The sequence below is a fragment of the Columba livia genome, chromosome 1, assembly GCF_036013475.1.
Source record: "Columba livia isolate bColLiv1 breed racing homer chromosome 1, bColLiv1.pat.W.v2, whole genome shotgun sequence".
Classification (NCBI taxonomy): Eukaryota; Metazoa; Chordata; class Aves; order Columbiformes; family Columbidae; genus Columba; species Columba livia.
Window position 1 is genome coordinate 78905296 of NC_088602.1, and position 23931 is coordinate 78929226.

General features: G+C 39.4%; 1 protein-coding gene across 30 annotated transcripts in view; it reads left to right on the top strand.

Moving 5' to 3' along the window:
• The window catches only part of NRIP1 (nuclear receptor interacting protein 1), a 147197-nt gene that overhangs the window by 55179 nt on the left and 68087 nt on the right, over nt 1–23931 (top strand). For 13 of the 30 annotated variants that reach the window (XM_065063904.1, XM_065063912.1, XM_065063887.1 and 10 more), the window contains one exon: nt 19314–19398. The gene's annotated coding sequence lies outside the window, so the exon portion shown is untranslated. Of the gene's footprint in view, nt 1–229; nt 1855–11628; nt 12245–16746; nt 19085–19313; nt 19399–23931 lie in introns of those variants that run through there. The other 17 variants (XR_010472902.1, XR_010472904.1, XR_010472896.1 and 14 more) reach the window with 4 other exon arrangements.

The window sequence follows — 23931 nt, forward strand, 5'->3', positions numbered from 1 at the left end:
TTGTAGATGCAAGGTATATTTTTTATCTCTTATTTGCTACATTAATCCTGTTGAATGGCACATTTCCCACTAACTTTATTAGTGACAGGATTGGGCCTTGATGCAATACCTCATGTCACAGCAGCAAAACTTGTTGCCAATAGACTGTCTCAAGGGAGGAGATTTCCAGTAACTGCTCCCTGAGAACTATTCTAAAAATGCATCTTTTTCTTTTTTTTTTTCTGTCCAGCCATCGGGATAATGATATACTCCATCCCTAAAGAGAGGGGCACTGACTGAGCTGTATTGATGGCACCAGAGGTCCCTGCTGGCTTGTTCACTAAACAGAACTGGCAACTGACTCTGAAGATAAAAGTTCTTGACGTTTTTCCAAGCTGGTGGAATGGAGCTGAGCGACACTTAGAAATAAATACAGGAGGGAATAGTATGATCTTGAATGACAGAGGAGCTTTCATGAAAGACTTTCATGCGGGAGATGTGGGATGTGCTGTTCCAGGCTTGAGTCTAGGGGATTTGTTGACAGTTGGATAACGTGCATGTTTGCTACCATTACTATGAAATGTAGAAGAAAACAAAGTGAAAAATTCCAAATGAATTATTAATTCCCACTTAAATGGTTAAAACCAAAATACAATGAAATATCTCTTTCTTCCCTACAGCCGACTTTCTACAAATTGCCAATCTCTTCGGAAATCTGTTAGAACACTCTATCTCTTGACAAGGAAATGTAATTCATGAAAACATTTGTCATTTGTCTGTTATTCTAATTCATTATCTTATCCTTCATTCTTTTGCTTGTTTAAGCAAACAGTAATAGCACTTTTAACCTGAGACTTCAAAGTTAAAAATATAGTAAAGAGGTCCCCATTTTTTCTTCTCGTCTCTGATCTCAGCCAAAGCCTTTGAACATCAAAGCTGCTCAAAGTTTGGGGCAAGTTCTTAAGGATCGGGTTACTAGAAAGAAATGCATTGAATTTCCATGTTCATATTCAGCATGGACCAGAGCAAATATTAATGTTTAAGAATAGTTTAATTACTTACAACAACTAAAACAAGTTGCTGCTTAATCTTTTTGCTCAGTACAATGAAGCTCACTCAATCCATTGTATTGCTGTGAAAAATCTTTGACTTTTGTCAGTCAGAAATTGCTTGAAAAAAATTCTAACCCAGGAACTACAAAGCAATTAGAAATGTAAAATAAATTCCCCAAACAAAGAATGTTGCCATTTTAATTACAGTATCACACTGTCATGTAAAAGGTTAACACTTAGAAAATGAATCTTGTACCCTCAATCTATTACCACTAAGCAATTCTCATTTTCACATTAATTTTTGTAGGCTGTCATCTAAATTAAATACTTTTCAGCTCTGTCAGTTTGTCTCTATATGTATTCTCATTACAGCAGTCACTAGAGCCAAAGTATTTTAATCTTCAGTATAATCCCTGTAGGACCATATTCTTAGCTACAACTTTAGGGGTTCTCCAACCGGTCTTTTTCTTAACAGCACCACTCCTTTGTGCAGCAACTCTTGCCTTCGTAAGGACTTTTTCTATAAACAAGTTTTGCAGTCTGTTCTGATATTACCTTCATTGTCAGTGGCTAGATAGTCATAAATCTTTCCTTTCTCCATTACTCACCTTCTAATTTCTGTGTTCTCAGGAAAGGTTCTAATAACACTAGTCTTGTAGGTTTAATTTCTGGTCATTTGAAAGCCAAATCCTGGGAACAAAACTCTTAATGTTTTGTTTGTTTGTTGTTGAGTTTTTGTTTTGTCTGTGTGGGTTTTGTTTGTTTAATTTTTATACTGATAAGAACATATTAAACATAGATAATAAAATATGTTAAAGCTGGATCCCTTCTCAGATCAATGAAACTACACCTGAGTGTGCAAACCTGAGTGACCACGAAGCTACCAACTTTCCAGCAGAAACTTAGGTTATAGGATGTTTTGTTATGGAGCATTTTCACTGACTTCAGTGGCACCACCCAAGAAGTAAGGTACTTGTTGGAATAAGGTTGCCTGAAAAAAGGGGCTGCTAACACTTCTGTTGTTTGTTTGCCAGGTGGGCTTCGGGTTATTTTAGTATCTATTTATTAGTTAATAGTAAAGAGTGGTTAGCTCAGATTCCTACAAATGACTACAAGGACCAAAATAAAATTCAACATCTTCTTAATGCTCAGTAACTGACAGACAAAACACCTTCCCAAGCCAGAACTCCTCAGGAAACAATGCAAATCTCGTGCAGCTTGTGGCGTACAGACCATGACCAGGCACAGTAGCCCGGACTGCTTCTGTCAGTCCCTGTGCTCTGATTACCCTGACAGAAGGGCTATCGCATGTGAGGGTTTCCTTCAGAAGAAAATCAGGGATTCCAAAGAAATAGTGCCTATACCCAAGTCTCATTTCAATATGTAGCATATAGCCAGAGGGCACAAGCACCTGGATTCAGGAGCTGTAAAACACTTCTGAGTCTGCCAGTTGGTATATACCAACTCTTTCTGAAAAATATATAGATATGAGCAGAAAGCCATCACACAGTGTCCATGCAGAAGCTTTAAGGACATGAGCAGAGGCTACATGGGTTTGCAGTTCATTTTTTCTGAAGTTGGTGATAAAGCTTCCATTAACTTGACTTGGTAGGATCAGCCCCTTGACGAGTATCTTTTCGCAGGGCAAGAGCAGTAATAGCTTAAATAGATTTTGTGGTGTATTAGTAGCCACTGTGAGAGGGCAGCAGGTATGAAACATGCGTTAGTCTGTGTAATACATTGCCCTGGAAACAGAACTTGCTATACAAGATGAAATTTGATAATCGGTCTCATCAGCAGATCAACAAGCTGGGCATTAAAATAATCTAGTCTAGGGAACATAAAAACAATAAGCAAAGCACATTTACTTCAACTAATAATAGCAAGTCTTAATCTTTTGACTGCAATACTGAAAGAAGAGCTTGCAATCAAAAAACACATAAGGCTTTTAACCAATGAACCTGGGCTGAATTTTAAAGATGGGTTAGAAGTTAAAATGGGTTTGGGTTGATGGCAAGAGCAAGACATGAACAGCTCCCTTTTGTCTGATTTTAACTGAAGAAAATTGATGCTCGTAGAGGCTTTTATAGTCACCAGCTTGTCAATACGGTAATAGTGTAGTTTGAAATTGCTGGTTTGGTTGACAAATAGATTTGCGTCTTGTCAGCATAGAAATGAAACCCAGCATCACAACAATGAACAGCCCTGCGCACAGGCAGCTTTGGATTGCTGAGTAAGAACGGGGCCAAAATGGAATCCTACAGAGCACGAGAAATAAATGCTCTAGGAGAAGGACACAAATTACCCTTGAAAATATAATGCAGGTAACTGTTGGATAAATATGATTTAAGCCAATTTAGAACTGTGCCAAACAGGAAGATAAAGTCCCTCAGGCATTCAAGAAGAACATTAAGATCCAGCAAAATGAGAATTGTTGGAGAATGAGAACCTGTCTTCAGGAGAAGGTTACATCTCATTGCTGTGTTGCTAAAAATTTTAAATAGTAAAATAACCCATCTAAAATATAGAATTTGATTCCACACTCACTTAAGCCAATGGCAAATCTTTTATGTATTTTGGTGATGCTGGATTATGGGGATGTGAAATAAGATAGTAATTCATGGAGGCATTTCATGCTTTGTGTTATGCATCAACACAGCTCTTTTTTTCAGTATAATAGAATTTGTGCATGGTGTTGCATCTCTTGATTTCTTTCACATTCCAGCAACTAAATAATGCTTATTGTTACTATTTTTCATTTAACCTCAGAAGAGACAAGAAAAAGACAATTAATTGTAATTATTGGGTGAAACATTCTGCAAATCTGATTTTTAACAATTGTTAAGGATTTCAGAAAATGTTCAACAGGTTACTTTTTATCTTCTAGCTTACAGATTTTCTTTCTACCAGAAGTATTCTACCAGGATCAGATAATATTTATAAAAATGTTCGCTGATATTTCAACTCTCAGTGAAGAGATAGGGGAAAGAAGGAAGGAAAACTTGTAAGAGAAAAGCTGTACAACAGGAGGAAAGGTTGTATATCCTCCTCTTTTGCATGGTCTGGACCATGCAATTTAATCCACTATTAAAAATACATATATATATATATATATGTTCTTTTTATGTGATGATGAAACCTGGGAAAAAGCTGACGAGTCACAGAAAACAGAATTTCATGTCTTCATGCCATGATTTACAGTGTGCTTTACTCATAATTCCAAGTACAGCTTCTAAGTGGAACCACAGTATATTTCTGATACTGGCAAAGAGAATTTCAGCAGAGAATAGTGAGCGGCATAACACAGTAAATTGTGTCTGCCTTTTTCTTTATAGAAATGAAATGAAAAAAAGTCTATTTACAATCAAAGAAATAACTCTGGAAAACACATGAAACTGTTTCAAAATGCCAAGAATTCATCTCAATTGTTGCTTCATTTATTAGCTTTCTTTAAGCATCCATATGAGCAACATCAATCAGACAGCATGAGTAGAAAATTACACATAACAAGTACATATTGTGACTTTGGAGAGTTGAAGAAATGTTTATGTATTTAATTAATGTATATGGTGTTATCCTGGCAAATTTAACAGCTAATAAATTACTCGTTAAATAATTGTGAACAGTGATCACATTTTCAAGAGTTTAAATCTGCTCTAGACAAACCACACACACTTTTTTTTTTCCAAATGTATTTTTTCAAGTAACCTTTTTTGTACATTTCTGTTATTAGGGACATAGAACATAACGCATTTTAGACATAACATAGGAGTTGTGTGAGTCCTTAACCTTCTATGAAGGAAGTTAGCAACAGTGTTAAAGAACGGATGTATCAAGAATTTCAGTATCACTTACATGAAATAAGGGGATTTAGGGAATGGAGTAGTTTTAAACAGTGTTTGCCAGAAAAAACATAGATCCATTTGTATTTTGTATGAGATTCGTCTGGGAATATTTTATCAAGACAACAACATCAAGGTCCTGGCTTCCAACGTGAATTGTACAGTGGGCTATAATTATAACACTAGTGGAGGAATTAAAATATTGCTTCTCAGTCCAAATAAATATGAAACAAAACTTTCAAGCTATTCACAAAATGTAATTATTTTTGTCCACTCCAGCATTTACTTTAAAAATGTTGTTTTGGCAATTGTAATGCAGTTCAAATGAAGAACGTAACTGAGACATTCTCTGTGCTAAGTCATCAAAACTCAGAATGAATTTTCTCCTTCACAGAAAACACCTTCATATATTTTTATGATATATCATTCAAGAAAAACGAGATGCAATTATTTTAAAATTAGAATTATATATATTTAGAAACAGGTTATAATATCTGCTGTTTACGTATGGAAGTATCCCCATGTTCTTACTTCTTGCTTTTCAAAGCAAGAGCAATTGTGGCTAGGCAGGTCTCTCAAATATATGCAAAAAGTAGCAAGAGAAATTTCCCAGCTCTATGAGGGGATGTAACTTATGTGAACATAAGGGTTGCTATCAGGTTTATGGTGAGCTGAATCACTCCTGTGCTTCTGCCAGTTTCACGTCACATGTAAAATATCAGTATGATGATCAACAGCATCAAAGCTGGATTTGCTATATATCTAACATTTAGTGAAGCTAATGTCTCCTAGTAAAACCTACGTATTTGTATGCTAATAAAAATATGCAAAGATACATAGCTGGATCAGTTATAAAAGCCTAGCTAATTTGATTCTGATAAACTAATCACATAAAATACAAACAAGCAGAAACTTATCTAAGCTTCCATGTCCCAGTGATTTGTGTTCCTCAGATTTTTTGATACACAATTTAAATGGATTTTCCCATTAGGCACCTGTAAGTAAAGAGAACCGGTAATCACTTGGGACTAAATGTATGACATTAGGTAGGTAACCACCAATTTTTCTGAGAATATTTAATCCTGAGAACTGGAACCATGTTTTCCAAACAGTCACCTTTTAGGTACCTAGCCAAAGAAGACAGATTTTTTTAGAGAATTTCTTAGTTGTTACTTTTCTGAGGGCTTTCATGAGTGATGTTAGGAAATGACGGGTGGTAGTCCATGTCTTTCTCTTTCTGTTAAGTTTTTGTGCATTTGTGAAAACTGTTAAGTGTAGGTTTTTCCATTTTTGTTTTCCTTTTCATTATAAAACAAGAAAATTGTAAACATATTCAGTACTTCTGATTTCCAATAATCTTCTGAGGCCAATCTCTTTCCTTCACCCCTCCCTCCAACTCTCACAATGAAAAAAATTTAAAAAAGAAAACAATCAACAACACTGAAAAAAATACAGACAAATGGAAAAGATGCTACTTTAGCATTTAAAATACTGGTATTGTATTATTTCATCAATAAAAGGCCCAGTCTTACAAGGTATGAGGACTAAGCTGGCTAAAGTAAGGTAGCCTGTGCCACAATAGAAATTTCATCTTTGAACTCTGGTTCTTTCTAGCTGAAATCGGATAAAATAAACCTGGACTTGCCTGCTTTCCTTTTATTTGTTGTTAAATAAAATAAGCTATTATTTATTATTTTTCTTAAAAATGAAGAAAAGGATAAATAAACGAAAATTTGAGTTAATGTTACTGAAGCACATGTTCCAAATTAGTGGATGGGTAGAACGATAGCTTAAGCTTCTTTAAATAAGTTGTACTTTATATCATTGGTTTTCCATCAAAGGTTCTCTTGTTCATACAGTAGTAGGGTGAGTAGGTAAATATATTTTTTAAAATATGTAAGATATTCAGTTTAGCTTAAAACAGCAGTTTAATTTACTTGAGTCACACCAGAAGATCATTTATATTAAAGAATATTATGACAATTTTAGTATGTAATTAAAGTGTTCAAATATTTTAAAACATTCGCTTAGTACCTCTATTATTTTGAAGGACAAACACAGGACGCTTTAGCTTCGCTTTTTAATCTGTTTCCTAATGGTCCTTTCCAGAACTTTTTTCATTTGCAGTGTGGTACAGGCTGCCAGACCGCCGTATGTATAATTTGTACGTACTGTTCATTTTATTTTAGAACATACTGTTTCAACAACATGGCTTGTGTCATCATGAGAACCATGACAAAGGGTTATCCAGATTTCATGATAGCCAGACAGAAAAATGGTGCTGTGAAACAATATTGTGATTGAGAGCAACTTCTAGATGCAGAGTGTGAGAGAGGGCACAATGCTTCAGTCCTTGTTCAATCTGTTATTGCTGACATGGGGAACATCTTTGTCACAGAAAAAGTGAAAATACAAAGTCTGAAGGGAATATACATGTTCTAAATGGTTTCAGCTATATGCATATAACCTGCTCAAATGTTATAGTCATCAACCCACAGGTAGTAACAGTATTTTCAAACTGTTATACCTGCTCTCCTGGTACTTTGTCACATCAGTTTGGGAGTAGTAACTCCAGGCTGGTTATTTTCTGGACATGCCTTCCACTACCAGGAGCGTGACTCATCAGAGCAATATTCTCAGAAGTATATTTTTCATGTTTGTGTGAGTGGGATGAAATTGCAGAAAATTCACAAGTACAGGATGTGTTCTTCTGGCTAGAAACCCCAGTATTTTACTCTGGTTAAAATATTAACAATTAATGTAAGGTAGTCACACCAACTTAGCGTAAGCCCCTTTGATTCTTCCATGAAAGGTGTTACAGGGGCTGAAAGCAGTGTTTATTTCCTACCACCAAATGCAAGACACAAAGTGTTAGTTCCTGTCAGTAGTCAAAAAATTCACCCCCCCACCCCAAAAATGCATATGGGAATGTAAGTCTCACCCTAGCTCATGCCTCAGAGAAGATACAGTGTGCTAGAGGCATGGCCAAAACTCACCAGATGCTGCAAGCATATGATTCCTTCATAAGAGTTTATATAGTACAGCTGTCTTTAAATGTTTTTGTAATTGAAAAGGCTCTAGCATCTGGTCCTTTGCTTATTACTCTTAGATCAAAAAGTCACGATCTGAAGTCTACTATTAAATAATGCAGAAAAAAAAAAAAAACAAAACACAAAATCTTGAGATCCTACGGGTACATTTCTCTCAGATGACCTGCTTCAAAGTACTTGGAAAAAATAGAAGTAAACTGTGTCATTAGGAAAAGATAAAAAAGGCAGAAAACAACTCCAATAGGGAAAGATATGAGTTATGTAAGCATACAAATATCTTCATAATTTTAAATGTAGGCAGATAAAGTAACAAGCAGTATGTACTCTTGATGTCTTTCAGTTATGTAAAGAGAGTCTATTACTCTTCCCTTTACATGTTACTGTATAATTCAGCTCTACCTCCCACAGCTGCAGACTTTCTGCTGTTGTGAACAAATCAGGACATGCACCATGGTACACCCTGCAAAACACTGGCTCTGGACCTGTATTTTTCCTGATTACACTTGTACAGTTCCCATTTTGATTTCAGTGAGCCCTAGATGGTACTCCTGAAGGGAGGCAGACTTTCCCACCTCACTGCTTCAGATTTAGGGGTGAACACTGCTACATGATTATCATTTATTTAGGCAAATTTCCTTTGAAGTCAATTATTCAATAAGTAAGAATCATAATGATTATCTATCTATCTATCTATCTATCTATCTATCTATCTATTTATCTATCTCTCATTTTGTGTGCCTATATAAGTTCTGGAATATTAGGTGATTTAATAATCTGTGAAGGCACCTTCCAAATAGTGGGTAATGTGACATATTACATGAATTGAACTAGGCTGAGTCAAGGATGGAATTTCATTATTTGTCTATGTAAGGCTGACAAACTATTTTAGAGTAAGGTTCAGTCTGGAAGTGAATTCCTGTAAAGCTAGTGAGGTTCTCGGCGACATCCTAAGCCTTTCATATCATGATTGGATGCCATAAAAAAAGGCCATAATTATTTTCATTGAAAAAGGTAGCTTCAGAGCTGCTAGTGTTTTGAGAGGCTAATATAATCTTAAAGGCAAATCAAAATAAGAGCAACTCTAGTTGCTCTTGAAAGCACTTCGTGTGACTTAAAAATAGGCTAGCGTTAGCTTAAAAATGTTTGGGAATCATGTAATTGCATTTTCATTTTCTTTTTGAAAATCGTATATTTCTTGTTACTGCATGGCACAGACCTATATGTTTTACTTCAGCAAGAAAAAGACAAACATTTGTTACTGAAACTGTAATTTTGTTGATAAATTTTAAATGCATTATTGTAATGTCACGGTTTCTCTTATCCCCATACACTCTCTCTCAGGACAGGTAATCATCAAAACAATCAGAGAAAAAGTTGGGGGTAAGTCAACGATTTATGTAGCCATTTTTAAACGGTCATACAGATGAATTTTGTACTTCAAGAATGTCAGAATTACAATTATATTTTGGTTTTGACAAAATTCCTAATAGGTCAAAAACATACTTTTCTGTCTTGAGATTTCCGGTTAGCAATTGTAAAGGTAGGGCTGTGTATGTATCTATGTGTGTATTATCATATATTTAATAAATATAAAAAGAAGTGGTTCACTGATATCAGCAAAGCATAGTATCAACAGCTCTTGACCAAGTGCTCGCAATTTTGGGAATATCTAATGTACCTTCTGTAAGTGTTTTCCAAGACCAATCCAAAAGTAGTTTACGTTTTCCTGTCATAACTGGCCTTCCACTTACAGACATCCTATAGAGAATAATTCCCATTGAAAGAAAAATTTAAAAAATCTGCTTTTGCAACATCTACAATGAAGTGAAGTCAGAGACACAACCCAGAGATGTCAGATAGGTAGGTACATTGGTAGATGCACATCTTTTAGGCTTAGAGAGAGTCTGTTTGGGTTTGGTTGAAGACTGCATAGGAAGAAACTACAAACACACATCAGTACTTTCATACTTTTTGAGAGACTGGTTTCACCGCTGGAATTTTCCCTTCACTTGTACAGTGTACCATTTATTTTGTATATTGTTTGAATTCTCATAGTTTAGCTAAGTATGAGCAAGTGGCACAATTCTGTGTGATATGAATATTAAGTGCTGGAAATAGCCCACTAAATACATACATGGCATTGTTTAAAACAATTTCAGTTGATTGTATCATACAGAAACTTGTTTCCTCAGCCGACTATATGTTACCTAACAAAAATAAATTTAATGGATACTCCACGTGCACATTTTTTCTGTTGGTTGTTCAAGATTCCCCATTTTGTAGGTCTCTTGTCTACGCAATACGTTCCCTAAGGTTAAGAATGAAAGGTCTTTACTACAGACATTCTTGATTGAAATAGCAGCTAAATTGCTGCAGTAATGAGAAAATTTCCTTTCCCCTAGATAATTCAGCTGCTTAGCATTGAAACACTTTTGAGATAAAGATTTTTTGTGAAATAAAAAATTAAAGATCATTTCTTCACAATCAGAATTTGCTAAATGAGCCTACTATGGAAATGAAGAGAATAACTTATTGTTTTAATGGAAGCATAATCAGGCTATATTATGAGACGTATATTCTCAAAAAAGAGACTGTTGTATAGACACTGTGACATGCAGTAGCTTTAGAAAACACTGCTGCATTTCTGGAAGAAAGTGGTTAAAAACACATGATGATGAAGTTAACCTAAATCTTTCATTGGCTTAAAAAAAAATAGGTCAAGTAATACATTGCTAGCTCCGCTGTAAGCCTGTACACAATCCGTACATTCCAAAGCAAAAGAGGTTTTGCTTAACATTTCTACATCTAGTTTCATTCATGGTATCCCTACGTTAAGATATTTGACTTTTCACAAGTGTTGTGCTCCCTTTTGGTTTCTTTAAAGTGAAAATTCATGTTCTTTAACAATATTAGTCTTTTACTAATAAGATTCTTGATTGTATCATTTATAATTGTTTTACTAAGTTTTAGAACTTAAATAGTGGCATATGCTAATGCAGATATTATCACACAATTTATAAGCAACTTGTAAACAACTCTGTTTCTCTTTTGTCAGTCTTTTAACTTTTGGAAGAAGTATCATGGGTTGTTCTGTAAAGCATTTGGCAAACAACATGCAAAGCGTTGAGACTTGTTAAACACAGGCACATGGAAGATGTGATGAAGGTCACATGCACTCTGTAGCTCAGCCTGTACAGCCAAGTTTAGCGTGTATCTGCACATACTTTCTTCTTTGATAGGAATGAAGTCTAAAGAATTTGAGGTGTAATGCCATTTCTGACAACAGAGGTTGTCTTCAGACGGGTGGGGATGCCACCCACCAAAATGGAGGAGGGCTGACTCCTCTTGGAGGCTCTGCCCAAGGCTGGGTTTTCTCCCAAATTGTATTTATTGCCACGTGGACAAACAGCATAGCTTTGACGAGTCGCTTTGCCCCTCGATTCTCTAAACGCTTCCGCGTGTTCAGCAGTTTGGGAGCCGGCCTTACCCCCCTTGCCCGCGGCGCAGGGACCGCCGGGCGCCCTGGCTGAAGCCCGGAGGGATGCTCCCCCGTCTCCCCTCCAGGGCAGGGCGACTGTCTCCGTGCAGCCTTGGCTGGGAGGCAGAGGCCGAGGGATAACGAGACATGGCGGGAGCAGTGAGGGCAGGGCCGGGGGAGGGCGGCAGGGCCCTCCCGGCTTCCCCGGGAACCGCCGCAGGTGCCGGGGAGCCCGCTGCCCTCCCCCGGCAGCGGCCGCCGTGCGCTGGCGGGAGGCTCTCGGCTTCTCGTTAAAAGAGAAAAAAAAAAAAAGTTTCTAGCACTGAAACTACAAGCTCTAAAGCGACAAGAAACTGTAACCATTGGAAGCGCCCCCCATTATTCTAAGAGAGCCGGGGAAAAGTTATTTTTAAGCTGTTTTTATTAAATACAGGCCCTCCGGTGCTATCGCTCGTAAGTTTGTTTCCCGGGGGCTCTGCGCCTTCAGTTAGATTAATTAGAGAGGGCAGGAGGCGACGCGACTTGCGTACGTGCGACGCGTTTCGCGGCAACCTGCTCCGCAGCCTCTGTCCCCAAACGGCTCGGGGCGGGGGGGGCGCGGGCGCATCTCTCCCGCTCTCTCTGCCCCCGTCGCCGGGGGTTAGAAAAGGGTTAAGAAACTTGGCTGGAGAGATGAATGGCGCGGCGCGGGGAGGGGCCGGGCTGCGCCGCGGCGGGCGAGGTGGAAGGCGGGGAGGATCGCGGCTGCGGGTTAGGCTTTGAAAGTCAGGCTCACAGGCATTGCAGCAGAGCCCCGAGCCGCGGAGAGGCGCGGAGGGAGAGGAGCGGAGCGGAGCTCGCTGTGTATGTGCGCGGGGTCGGGCGGGGAGGAGGGTGGCGGACGGACAGACAGACGCGGGGAGCGGGGAGGCGGCGCGTTCTGTCCTCTAGCCCGGGGACCCAGTCGCCCACCACGGCTTTGGGAGCCGCCGCCGCTTCCCCGGACCTCCGCGCCGAGACTGGCTACCGGAGGCTGCTCTGGGTGCTGGGCCGGGGTGCTGCGTGTCCCTGCTGCCTGCGTGGGGGCCGCTGCCGGAGCCTCCCGCAGGGGAGGCCGGCACCAGGCAGCCCGGCGGGAGGAGCCGCCGCCGCGGTGGGGGGTGCGCGGGCCCGCTGCGGGGTGAGTGCGGCGCTCTTCCGCCGGCAGCCGTGCTGGCTGGCGGGGGAAATGGCCGAGCGGGGCGGGCTGGGGCTGCGCTGCCGGGCGAGGAGGCGGCGGCGGGGAACAATGCCGGGGTGAGCCCGGCGAGGGGGCGGCCGCGGCGGCGGGGGCTGTTTCCGGTGACGGCCGCCCCTCCGGCACCCCTAGCCCCCGGTGCGAGCTGAAAGTTTGCCCGGCCAGGGTGGGTTTGAGGGAGCTGGAGGGACGGAAAAGTTACTAGTCTTTACCCCCGAGACCCGCGAGTGTTCTCCAGAGCGCTGGCTGCAAGCCTCGGCCCCCGTTTCGGAGGGGCACCCTCCTCCTCCCGGTGTGCATGTGAATTATTTAAAGAGCCGCAGGCTCGGTGCGCAGCGGCTGCGGCGGCCGGGGAGGCGCCGGCGGCTGCCCGGGGGTGCGGGGAGACCCGGCCCCGCCGGCCGCGGCCTCGCTCGCCTCCCGCCGCCGCCTCCCGCCGCCCGGCTGCTTTCCCAGCAGCTGCGGGCAAGGCCACGCTGCCCTCTGCTCGCCTGTCCCCCCGACTGCGTGTTGCTGCCCGCTCCGCCGCTACCTGCGAGCGGGCAGCCTGTGTCTCGGGTACCTGTTCCATTGCCGCTTGCAGGCGGCACACGCTCGGCCCCCTGCATCCCCCAAAGATGCCTTCTCATCGCTTCGGGCTCCTTAGGGACGTCGCTGTTTCCCTTCTAGACTAAAGGTTACTTTTCCAGGCGTGTTTTTGTGTCCCTGAAGCCCTTTGAAGGTGATTTTTTTTTTTTTCCCCCCCCCCCCCTTTCTCCCTATGGAACATGTTGTTGGAGGCTGTTGTTTTTGTCAGTCGGCAATTAAGTTGGAAGGTAATGAAACCTAAAGAAACATAGTGTCAGGGCATAGGCAAAATAAGGGGCAGCTTTGTAACATGCCAACAGGCTTGTGTCTGTGCTGCATCTCTCTTTTTCTTCTCCTGTATTGTGCATTCTGATGATTTATTAGGTTTCTGATTTAAAGAAGATTTTAGTAAAATGCCTGACGTGTGTCGAAGATGTCGAAAAAAATTGTGGAATTTCTGGCTTTGGGATTATGTTGATGTTAGGAAAGCTGAAGTGGAAGTTGTCCCTTTCTGCCTCATCTCTCCGGAATCTGGAGACTATATTATTACTTATTTTATTTTGAGGGGACCTTCCTGCAGCATCTGACAGCTCATGGGCTGATTAGAATTTAACTGAGTCATGACACTATAAATGTTCAGAGATACTGTAAAGCTTTATTTAACAAAGAGTGCAAATCCATACAGTAAGACCCACGGGGAGGGAGCAGTCAGATGTGGAAAGGGGGTGATATATCCCTGAGTGAGTGGTAGAAAACCTTCTTTAGTATTCAAATGTGATTTACTGTTTCTGGGGCTGACTGAACACTCTAGAAAGTGACACACTAAGATGCCATATGACAAAAGCTTTCTGAGCTCAGGATATTTTGGGGTTAAAATCTGATCTAATGACATCTGAGTAATTGTTGCTATATAGGCAGCAAGAATTGGAATCTGGGAGTGCAAAAGTTCTTGTCCAGAATGGTGTTTATGCAGGTTTAGGGCTTCTGCTGTCTGGGGCAACTGTCTGCCTAAACTTGTGGCTGAGAAGTCTGACTTGATATTTTATCAGTGGTCTCCTGAGATAGAGTTGATGTTGACTCCAAGACAGCAAGTTTGTCTTGAGTGAAATGTATACGTAGGGGTGTACACTTTTGTTGAGTGCGTGGAAGAGGTAACAAGTAGTGACTGCGTGTTTCGGGCAGGGATGAAATCTGACCTCCTGTTAGACTGGCCTACAGTTCCCAGTTATCTAATGAGCCAGAGCTGTCAGTCGTTTTCAGATTTTTGTAGATCCTGCATGTACAGAAGACAAGATACTGTCAAATGCCAAATCGTACTAGAGGGATTATTATTTTTTTTTTTTTTTAATTTTAATTTTAGTCTTGGGGTAGAAAATTACCAGATGAAAACAAGCTCTTCCTCTTTGGTCCCCATACTTGTTTCATCTTCTGAGGTGAAATGCGTGCTAATCAAAATCGGAGGAAAATGAAATAAACAAAATTTATTACAGTAATAAAAACTGTGTTGATAAAGAAATAAAAGTGAACTAATGTTTTTCTGTTGTAAACTTAAATTGATGTTGTAGACACTAGCTGTATGGTCTGCAGTGTTTGATAGCTGTGTTTAGGGTCAATCTGTTCTGTAAAAGGCATCAAGGAAAGCTTTGATTTTTTTTATTTTTTTTTTTATTTTTTTTTTTTTAAGTGATTCAATAAAGGTTATAGAACTTAAACATGAATTAACTTTATGGTTATCATATTTGCCTGTAGGTGTTGCTTAATGTGGGATTGGTTTAAAAGAACTGAAAAAAGGCTTGCTTGCTTTAAGTTCTGTTTTTCTTTTCAGAACTAACTTTTTTTTTTTCTGGCTTTGAACATTGGCAAAAGGTTTCTGTAATACCAGTTGTATTATTGTTAGCAGTGAGAGCACTGTTAATTTTACCAGTGACAGTGCAGGACATCACTGTATTAAAAGATAAACTATGTTTTGCGCTGTGCCGAGCGCATGTATAAACCTGCCCAAGGCAACGCCAGGGAGTTGCATTTCCCACAGTCAGCTGTCTTGCTCAAGGGTTGCGCTTGACACCTCCTTGCAGGGCTGTCATAGAAGACATGAAGGCTGTAATATTTTGTTAACTTTTGAATAGCTTTCCAGAACTTGCCTGAACCTAAAAAGCCAAGTGGCTTGTGTGGTTTTTTTTTTTGGTTTGGTGGCTGGTTGGTTTGTTTGTTTTTCCCCTGTAGATGAATGTATAGGGAGCCGAGGGGGTCCAGAAGAGAGACTGGGGAGAGTGTGGGGTTTCCAGCCGGGCGTCTGGTGTGAGGCACAAGCCCTGTTGTGAGTTGGGCTTTGGTGGGCAACCTCCCACACATGGGACCTGCGGGCAGGGGGGACGGGGCCGATATCTCAGCTGCTGGGTGAGATGTGCCGAGCAATGGGCTGGGTTACGAGCAGTAGGCAGGATACATAGGATAACTATCCAATGGATTAAAAAAAGAGGATAAATGCTCTTTTGGGACAAGAAGTGCAAATTTTGAAGTATAAATCCTTACTGCTTAGCAGGGGTGTAATGACAGGTGAGTGGAAGGATAATGCAGGTAGGGAATGAGGCCTGAACAGGAGGAAAACATATGAAAGAATATGCACGAGTGTACCAAAAAAGATAAAAACATAAACTTGATAGTCTGTCTAAACAGTCTTAAACTAAAGACAAAAAGGTTAATGGTAACAGCATTTGTGGTTTGCTCTTTCTTCCTGCCAACAGGCCAAAACGATAAGAACAGTAACTATCTGAGCTGTGCTGGCCTGCCTTAAGCAAATATGAGGAAAGTTATGAGGAAAATATTTAAAAGGCTTCTGGCATTTATTTTTGATTTTACAGTGTTAGAGTTTTGCTAGTTGCCTTTGAAAAACTATGCTATGGTTGGCAGGCAATACTTTGGGTGGACATCTGTGATCATGTAAAAACTTTCTTGTGTTCTCTGATGGGATGTTCTGCCCCAGGAAAAGTGGGCAGAAGGATTCTTTTTGTAAAGATGCATGTCTGCATTTTAGTGTTTCTAGATTATCTTAAATATTTGGAAATGTGAACAGACCTCTTTAGCACTTGAAATAATTAATTTGGTAGTTTATTTGGCCCTCTGTTGCAGGTCACTTGGCTTGATGGTTGAAGAAGGAGAATAGGAGCCAAGACTCCTGTAAATAAATAATGATGTGTAGAAAAGGGAAGAAGCAGTTGGTAGCCATCTTAGTTTGGGTCAAACTCTCCTGCAATAGTCTACTTTACTTAAGTTGTTACTGGAGCTCATTGCTCCTGTTTGATCACCTGTCTTGAGAGAAATTCTGTTTTCATAACACTTAGTTCTAAATATCTTTGTCTTCATCAGATTAAAAGCAGAAGCTGCAGATCTTCTGTTAGTCACTGATTTTGAAGAAGGAACGCAGCTTAGTGTTGGGGAAGTCTTCTGGTAGGTGTCCCTTCCTCCTCTAAAGAAAGCAAGTTGTGAGGGAGCCATCAAGATTGATCAGCACTAGGTGTAAAATGTGTTTCAGTCTTGACCGAAACTATTATCTGAAAACAAATAAGGGAGTATTTAATTTGCCCTGACAAGAGCTTAATGAATTTCTGTGTTGAACTGTGTCTAAGTACTATGTCTTGCTCATAGAAGAACAGTATTTTTGTTCCTGTTGGTGCTAGGCTGATACAGACACTCTGATGCTGATTTTTGTCACAGTGAACTTTAAGATTTGTGGCCATGGGCTTTCCAGTACTTCTCCTTGCCCCAACCCACTATGAAAATGGAGTTGGAAAGGAAACTGAAAAGGCCTTTTCAGTGATACAGAAAAGCAGAACTTGCCTCAGAGGTAGAAAGAAATGATCGTTCTTGCCACAGGAGATTGTCCTGTTGGTGTTGTTTGTGTCATCACCTATCCTACTTTCAACAACTTATAATAGGAAACAAATAAGCATTGGGAAAAACTAAAAGGTGTGCAAACCAAGTGATCCATCTGTGAAGATGTAGGGAATAAAGTGTTATTCTAAAAAAGTTTTTTTCTTTGCTCTGGTGGTGTTGGTTTTTTATTATTTTGAAAACATTGTTAAAGGAATACATAGTTTTCCCCAGAAATAACTATTTATTTTTTCTCTGAACCTCTGATAAACCTTTTTTAGTCACTTAGAGCAATGCAGAAAAGGCTGTTTAGTGCTGACCTAAAGGAAATCTTGTCTATACATTGAACCTTGATGGCAATACAGGGTGAAATTGTTGTTGTGGTTCCTCCCCTCCTGCCCTTCTCTCCAACAGAAGTCTGTCTTCTCTTGGAAGTAGGAATACTGAAACCACTTGTCAGTGGTAGAAAACATTTTTGTCTACATCTATACTACAGAAATATTGGAATTAAGTATTTTTCTCAAATTAAAGTGACTCCAAAAGGTGAATATTTTTAAGTACTGTTTTCTTCCACTCTGAGCAACCACTTGTCCTATTTTTCCTTTGGTCACAAAAGATTCAACATGCAGATTATTTGCCCTTTCAGTGAAATGGGGTTGGAAAGGCTTTGAACTGTGTTTATTACCACTTTTGTCACTATCCCTGTTTTTTCTCTGTTTATTTTGACTGCAATGGTAGCTTTATCTTCCCAATCCCCCCCCAAATGGAATCCAAATGTTGGGGGATTGCTACTGTTCTGCGATGCAAATTGGCTTTTTATTTTGTGATGTATATAGGGGAAGGATTTGAAGTAGTGTCTGCATGCAGTATTTCGGGGTATTTACTTATTTTTCGGCTTAATTGGATCAGTTGTTTTTGTTGGGTCTTGATGCTGGCAGTAGTCCAGTGTGCTTCCAGTGTTATCTTTCATGCACTGGAAAGCTTTGAATATATCTTTTTTGGGTGATGACCCATCTATCAACACCTGTGTGTGTGGTTGTTTATTTTTTGGGTTTTTTCTTCCCTCTTCCAGGTAGCACATTGCAGAGTCAGAGTTAGGTGTTTTCTCTAAGCTGGCTTTAGCCCCAGTGCTGTTGCAGAAGGGGGAGACGCTCTGAGCTGCCCCCAATGCACACGCTTCCCACTCTGCCCCTTTCCACCCCACACACCCATAGCCACCTGTGGGGTCCTCTGTGCTGGAGAAATTCTGTGTTTTAAAGGCTTTTATATGCAGCTTTTGTGAGACCAGAAGCTGATGGTGAGGCAAAGAGCAGAGGAGCTCTCCCCTCTGACAAGCAAGAGGAGGGGAAAGTTCAGCCAAATAGGGGAGAAAGTCTTCCTCTTTTTTTTTCTTTTTTTTTTTTTCCTTAATTGTTGTTAAATTGAACTCTCTGCATAATAAACTTGCTGCTTGGGTGGTAACTTGGTGGCAGAATGTTTAACATAACCTTTAATAATGAGGGTCGTCACAAGAACAAGGCTGAAATAGTACAAGTAACAGTGATCGGGGCTATCTGTAAGCTTGCATCTTTTAGCAAAAGTTCACTTAGGAATAATAGAGAAGTGCTAAGAAGAATTTTTAAGGTGGTGCTTGTAATGGATAAAGTCTTCTAACTATGATAATATATACTATCTAGTTCCTAAATATCCCCAAAGCAAATATTATAATTTTTGCTGGTTTAGTTTTTTTCTAATTAATTTTGTGGCATGTGGCATTACATTTACCAGTTGCTATGCTCTTGTCTTTTCCTTGTATAGATATATATTTGAATTAATAGGGGCTCTTCAAAAAACAAAACGAAACACTATTTTGATGTTCATAGGTGCAAGTTTGAAGTGTTCAGCACTAATCGCTATGTAGGAAGAAGGGCTTTCATATTACAGCCATTTTTTGAATGGAAGAAAAAGACGAGTGTGGCTCTGAATCAGAGTTCAACATGGATTTTGTTCGCAGAAATACTGTCCACTTAGTCAGTACAAGTGTGGACAATGTGAGTTGTTTCTCCTTGTTTTACTGATGTTTCTGTTTGGAAGATTTCGGTTTCTGAAGTTTGGATCTACATTTTTCTTCTTAAATAGCAATCTTATTTGCAGTTCTTGCTATCCAAAATAAAGCATCAGTTTCTATTACACCAATAATAAGAAAGCAGGTAGAGGTATACTGGGTAGGAAAACTTGGTATGCAATCTTTCATAGGGCAATTTCTGCTGTTCTTTTCAGATCAAACATGGAATTGTTGAGGAAGAAAATCAGTGCATCCTTGGACTCCTGAAGGAAGAGCTTTCCTGATGGGACTACTTTCAAGGTAAATAATTTGTTTGAGTTATTTACCTTGTCTCTGGTTTAGGGTTTCTTCCTTGTCTTGCCAACTCTGTGAGACAATTGTCTAGGATGCCTAAGTCTTTTAGGATGATAATATGTTTTAAAGTGATACATTTTCAAGTTAATCTCTGTTAGTTTAAGACTTTTTTTTAAGAGAAATAAGCATTTTAGAAGCATTTGAACTTTTTGTATGCTGATAAGTCCTGAAGATTTAGCCCACTTGTTTGGGAGCTAGTTACTAAACAGAGAAGAACCTCATTTACATGTAATTTCAGAGTGAAAGAGAAGATTAAATAGAACTATGTTACAATCTCTCTTATTTTTTTTTTAAATAAAACAGATCCAAATTGAGCTACTGTAGCAAGGGACCGCCACAGTAAAATCATTATTAGATATTGCATTGCAATGGCTTGTAGACATTTAGCACCACTGTAATTTTGTTTGGATCTGCTCCCTTGGTTCCCATTTCATAAATCCTATTTTTCTTAGATACTGGGGAATAATTCCCCGAGTGTTGTCCAGTGATTGCTTATGTATACACACTTTGGTTTGTGAGTAATTTTATTCACTTGAGTAGCCCCACTGTACTCGGTGGGCCTACATGCATGCCTAAGAACTTGAGAATGCTGATGAGCATAAAGAATACAATTTGGGCATGTAATGGTTGACAAGCAGTTGTTGTTTTGTTTCTGCTCTCTCTTAGGACTCATTTGCATTGCCTCCAGTGGCAACTTTTGTCAGCATTAGTAGGGAAGGTCTATAAGCTGGAGGCAGTCATACCAAATCCCAGCCTGCAAAACTTCTCGTGTGTTTGCTGTAATGACATAAATTGCAGATGCAAGGATATACAATTTTTCTTTTTTTTTTTTTTTAAATCTGTGTGTTGCTTGGCTACGTTTGAATATAGCAATGGGCTGTGTACTGCAGTTTAAGTATCTTGAACACAATAGAATATAGCAAAGTGAAATTGTTAGAAAATATCTGCGGTTTTTAAATTAATTGAGGAGGTTTAGATTTGTCCAGAAGTGTGTTTTGTTTTGTTTTTAATAAAGGGAAATCAAGATGAGGGATTTTTTTTTCTCCCCATAATGTTTCCTATTTGACTCCTCAAAAAAAAGAAGTCTAGCATTGCTGTAGTGCTTCTTAGTTGTCTGAGCAACTGTATTTACAGGAAAGTTAATTGTGTTACTTGCTGGTCTCAGAGTCAGTAAGACAGGCACTTTGGAATTAAAACACAATGAACTAATTAGTTACTTAAAACTTGAGTTGTTGTGATCAGCAGCAGATGGTCACTTATACAACCTTAACAGAACTTATCAGACAGTAGGTCTTGTGGCAGCAAGGTTTTTGAAACGTGTACGTCTTCAGAAATAGTTAAAGTAATTCAAAGCTTTGTTTCAAGATTGTCACCTCTGTTTAAAAGCAGTTCTGTTTAGTCAGAATTGCATAAGCTGGAAATAAGGATCTTGAACCAAGTATTCAGCTTGCCAGTAAGGTAGTTGAACTAAAGATTTGAGAGAATGTGTTTCTTAGTGTATACATGGCTGGCAATCCTGATACAGTTGGCATTCTTTTTTTCCAACGTTATAAAATGGTTATTATGTGCTATGTCTTGTTTTTTTGAGGTGTGGGCAACGTGTTTGTTTGCTGGTTATAGGCACTAATTGTAGAATACCTGTGTTGGTATCAGAGTTTGCATTGCATACCGTTGTAAATAGCTTTAATGTGGAGTGCAGTACAGTTGTCTTTATCAGAGGTTTGTTTTTGTCACTGGAATTGGATTTTTTGTTTTAAGTTGGAATTCTGGACTATTAGGGTGGTCTTTCACCAGAACAGTGCTGCTTTGCAAATGTAACTGTTGGTGCTGTGTAACCTTAATAAAGTAAGAGATACAAGAGAGGAAGGCACTCATGCTGTCTAAAGCTGAGCTTACATCAAAAAGAAGTCTCTAGCAGTGAGCTGAAACTTATAAATGATGTCATTTTTTTTTAAAGTTTATCCAAGCTTAAGAAATGTCAAAAGATGCGACTCATGAAAACATACAGATGAGTGTGAAAAACTAATAGTAATTGTAATTATGTTGTCAAAAGAACAAGGGGTGAATCAGCGTGAGCAGGGTTGGCAGACACAGCCTTTAACTGAGGAGGAATTGGGCACTGTAAAACAACTACGTCTTATGTTTAATGACAGGTTGCAGAGAACAGCAAGTCAGCGTAGTATGTTCTTGGCTGATAGTATGTGCTTTTCTTGGGTAAAAACCCCAAAGCCTGAGGATATGAAGTTGCAAACAGAAGTTTTGCTTTTTTTCCTCCTTCAGAGAGGAAGAAGTAGGCTATGCAAATGGAAGAACTTAACTTTTTTGCTGTGAAACTGATTAGTGTTTGGATATGTTTTATCTTTGCAAACTAACATAGTGGTTCAGTTTTGTGAGCCTAGCAAATTTGGTAAAGGGATTGGTAACTTGCATGGTAGAGAAATGTCCCTCGTTCTTTCTGTAGCTTGGAATTTAATATTTTACAGCAAACTTTTAAGTTTAACATATTTGAACTTGTACTAGATAGGGTTAATAGGCTAGAACAAAAGGTCAAAGCATAAGGCATTAGGCTTAATTAAGGGAGAGCAGGAGTGGCGGGAGTATGTGACAGTTAAATGGGTTTCCCACAGACTAATGTCTGTTACAGTGCAACCATGCCTCAACTTAAGTGGCTTATTTTGTGCAAAGGGCAGCCGTGATTAGCAGTTTGACATGCCAGACGTTTCTGGACAGTCCCATCTGTTTTAGAGGTTAAAAAAGCACACCTTTATGAGCTGATAGATTGATTTGTATGCCCTTCTGGTAAAGATTAGAAGTCCAAGGCCGGTGCTGTAAATGCCAGTTACAGAATATTGTACTTTCTTGGTTGCTCTTTGTTTAAACTGTCAACTGTGTTGTAAAGGGGCTAACAGCTATAAAAGTGACGGCGCAATAGGAAGAAGCCGGCAGGGCCGCTGCGGCAAGCGTTTTGAACCAGAAAGCTCTGGGAGGAACATTTCCTCCTTTGTCGAGTTTGTTTTGAATTTGGGCCTGTAGGCCTTGGTCATCTTGCAGGGCTTTGCTTGGAGCGGGAATCCCAATTACTGTGCTCCGATGTAAGGCTCTCACCTTTTCCTCAGAGCAGTTGCTGTTGATGTGCTTGGGCAGAAGTCACCTTCTTCTGCATGAGCAGTCTTCCAGTTCCAAGGACGGTTGGCTAGGGGAAGAATTTCAGTACCTAAAAGGTTTCAGGATTTATCTTAACTTCATTACACTCTCTGTATCCTTCCCACTCCATTGTTTAACTGGGACGATTCGTGCATATTCTGTTGTTTTTTCCTTTGTTGCTGTGAGTCTCTGGATAGTTTTTCTGATTGTATCATGAGGTTGCCTTCTAAGCCTAAAATAAAATAGGTAGCACAATAAGTCTTGACTGTGTTTCTCGTCATCTTTATGACTTTGTAAAGTCAAAGTTACATTACTATTAATATAAGACTATTAATAAATCGTTGATGCAATAAAACTGTTTTTGATAATGTTCAAGGTTCATACATAGTTGAAGGTGATCATCCTATTTTAAAATCAAGCAGAGGTCAGACTGTATTGTAAGATAACTGACTGTGGCCCAAATAGTATGAGATAGCATCACGACCAATGACAGTATTCCTTGCTTTAAAATACACGATATTGAATTAAATTGTTAACTATAAATGTATTTTGTGATAACATACTGATTAACTTCATTTGTATTTTGTGAAAAGCAGTGATATGTATGTGTTCACTTTAATGCTTAAAGCTCTCATTTTTAGATGACGTTTAAGTTTTCCTGATTTTCTTTTTCCTCTCCATTCAAGCAGTGACACTTGTAGCTATACAACTGAGAAATAAAACTGCATTACATTAGCATTTGGCACCTTGCATTTAACATTCCTACCTTAACTTTTAAAATTAGTCACCTGTCTAAACCTTCTTGGTTTTATCCTTACAAACAGCATCATCTTTGCCTTGCTTCATTAAAAAGAAAATGGAAATAAAAATTGAAGATATTAGTGACTTGATATTCATACTATAAAAACTGCTCCATGTAACCGAGCTATACTTTTGCTGTAACAACAGTGGCCTGTTCCTGAAGAGATTTAGTAATTTGTGATTTATGAGTGACTTGTTTTTACCTTATCTAGCTCTGTAAGAGCCACCTTAGTTTTTCTTTTGTTCTTGTGGAAGTCTGTTCCTTTTGCTTCTGTTTAAAATGCCCAGAAATATTTTCATTGTCCTTTAGGGTGAGCAAGGCAGCATCATTATCTTCCAGTTTATTTAGTAACATGGAGCTGAAATGGGCATATGCAGCATCATGTTCTCTGTGGAATAATATCTATTTAAATGATTTGGATCTAATACGTATTTACATGAAAAAACATCTTGCCCTTCTCTGTGGGGAGAGAAGGTGAACAAGCATAAATTTTATAATACTCATTGCTTCTCTTGCACTAAATCATACTTAAA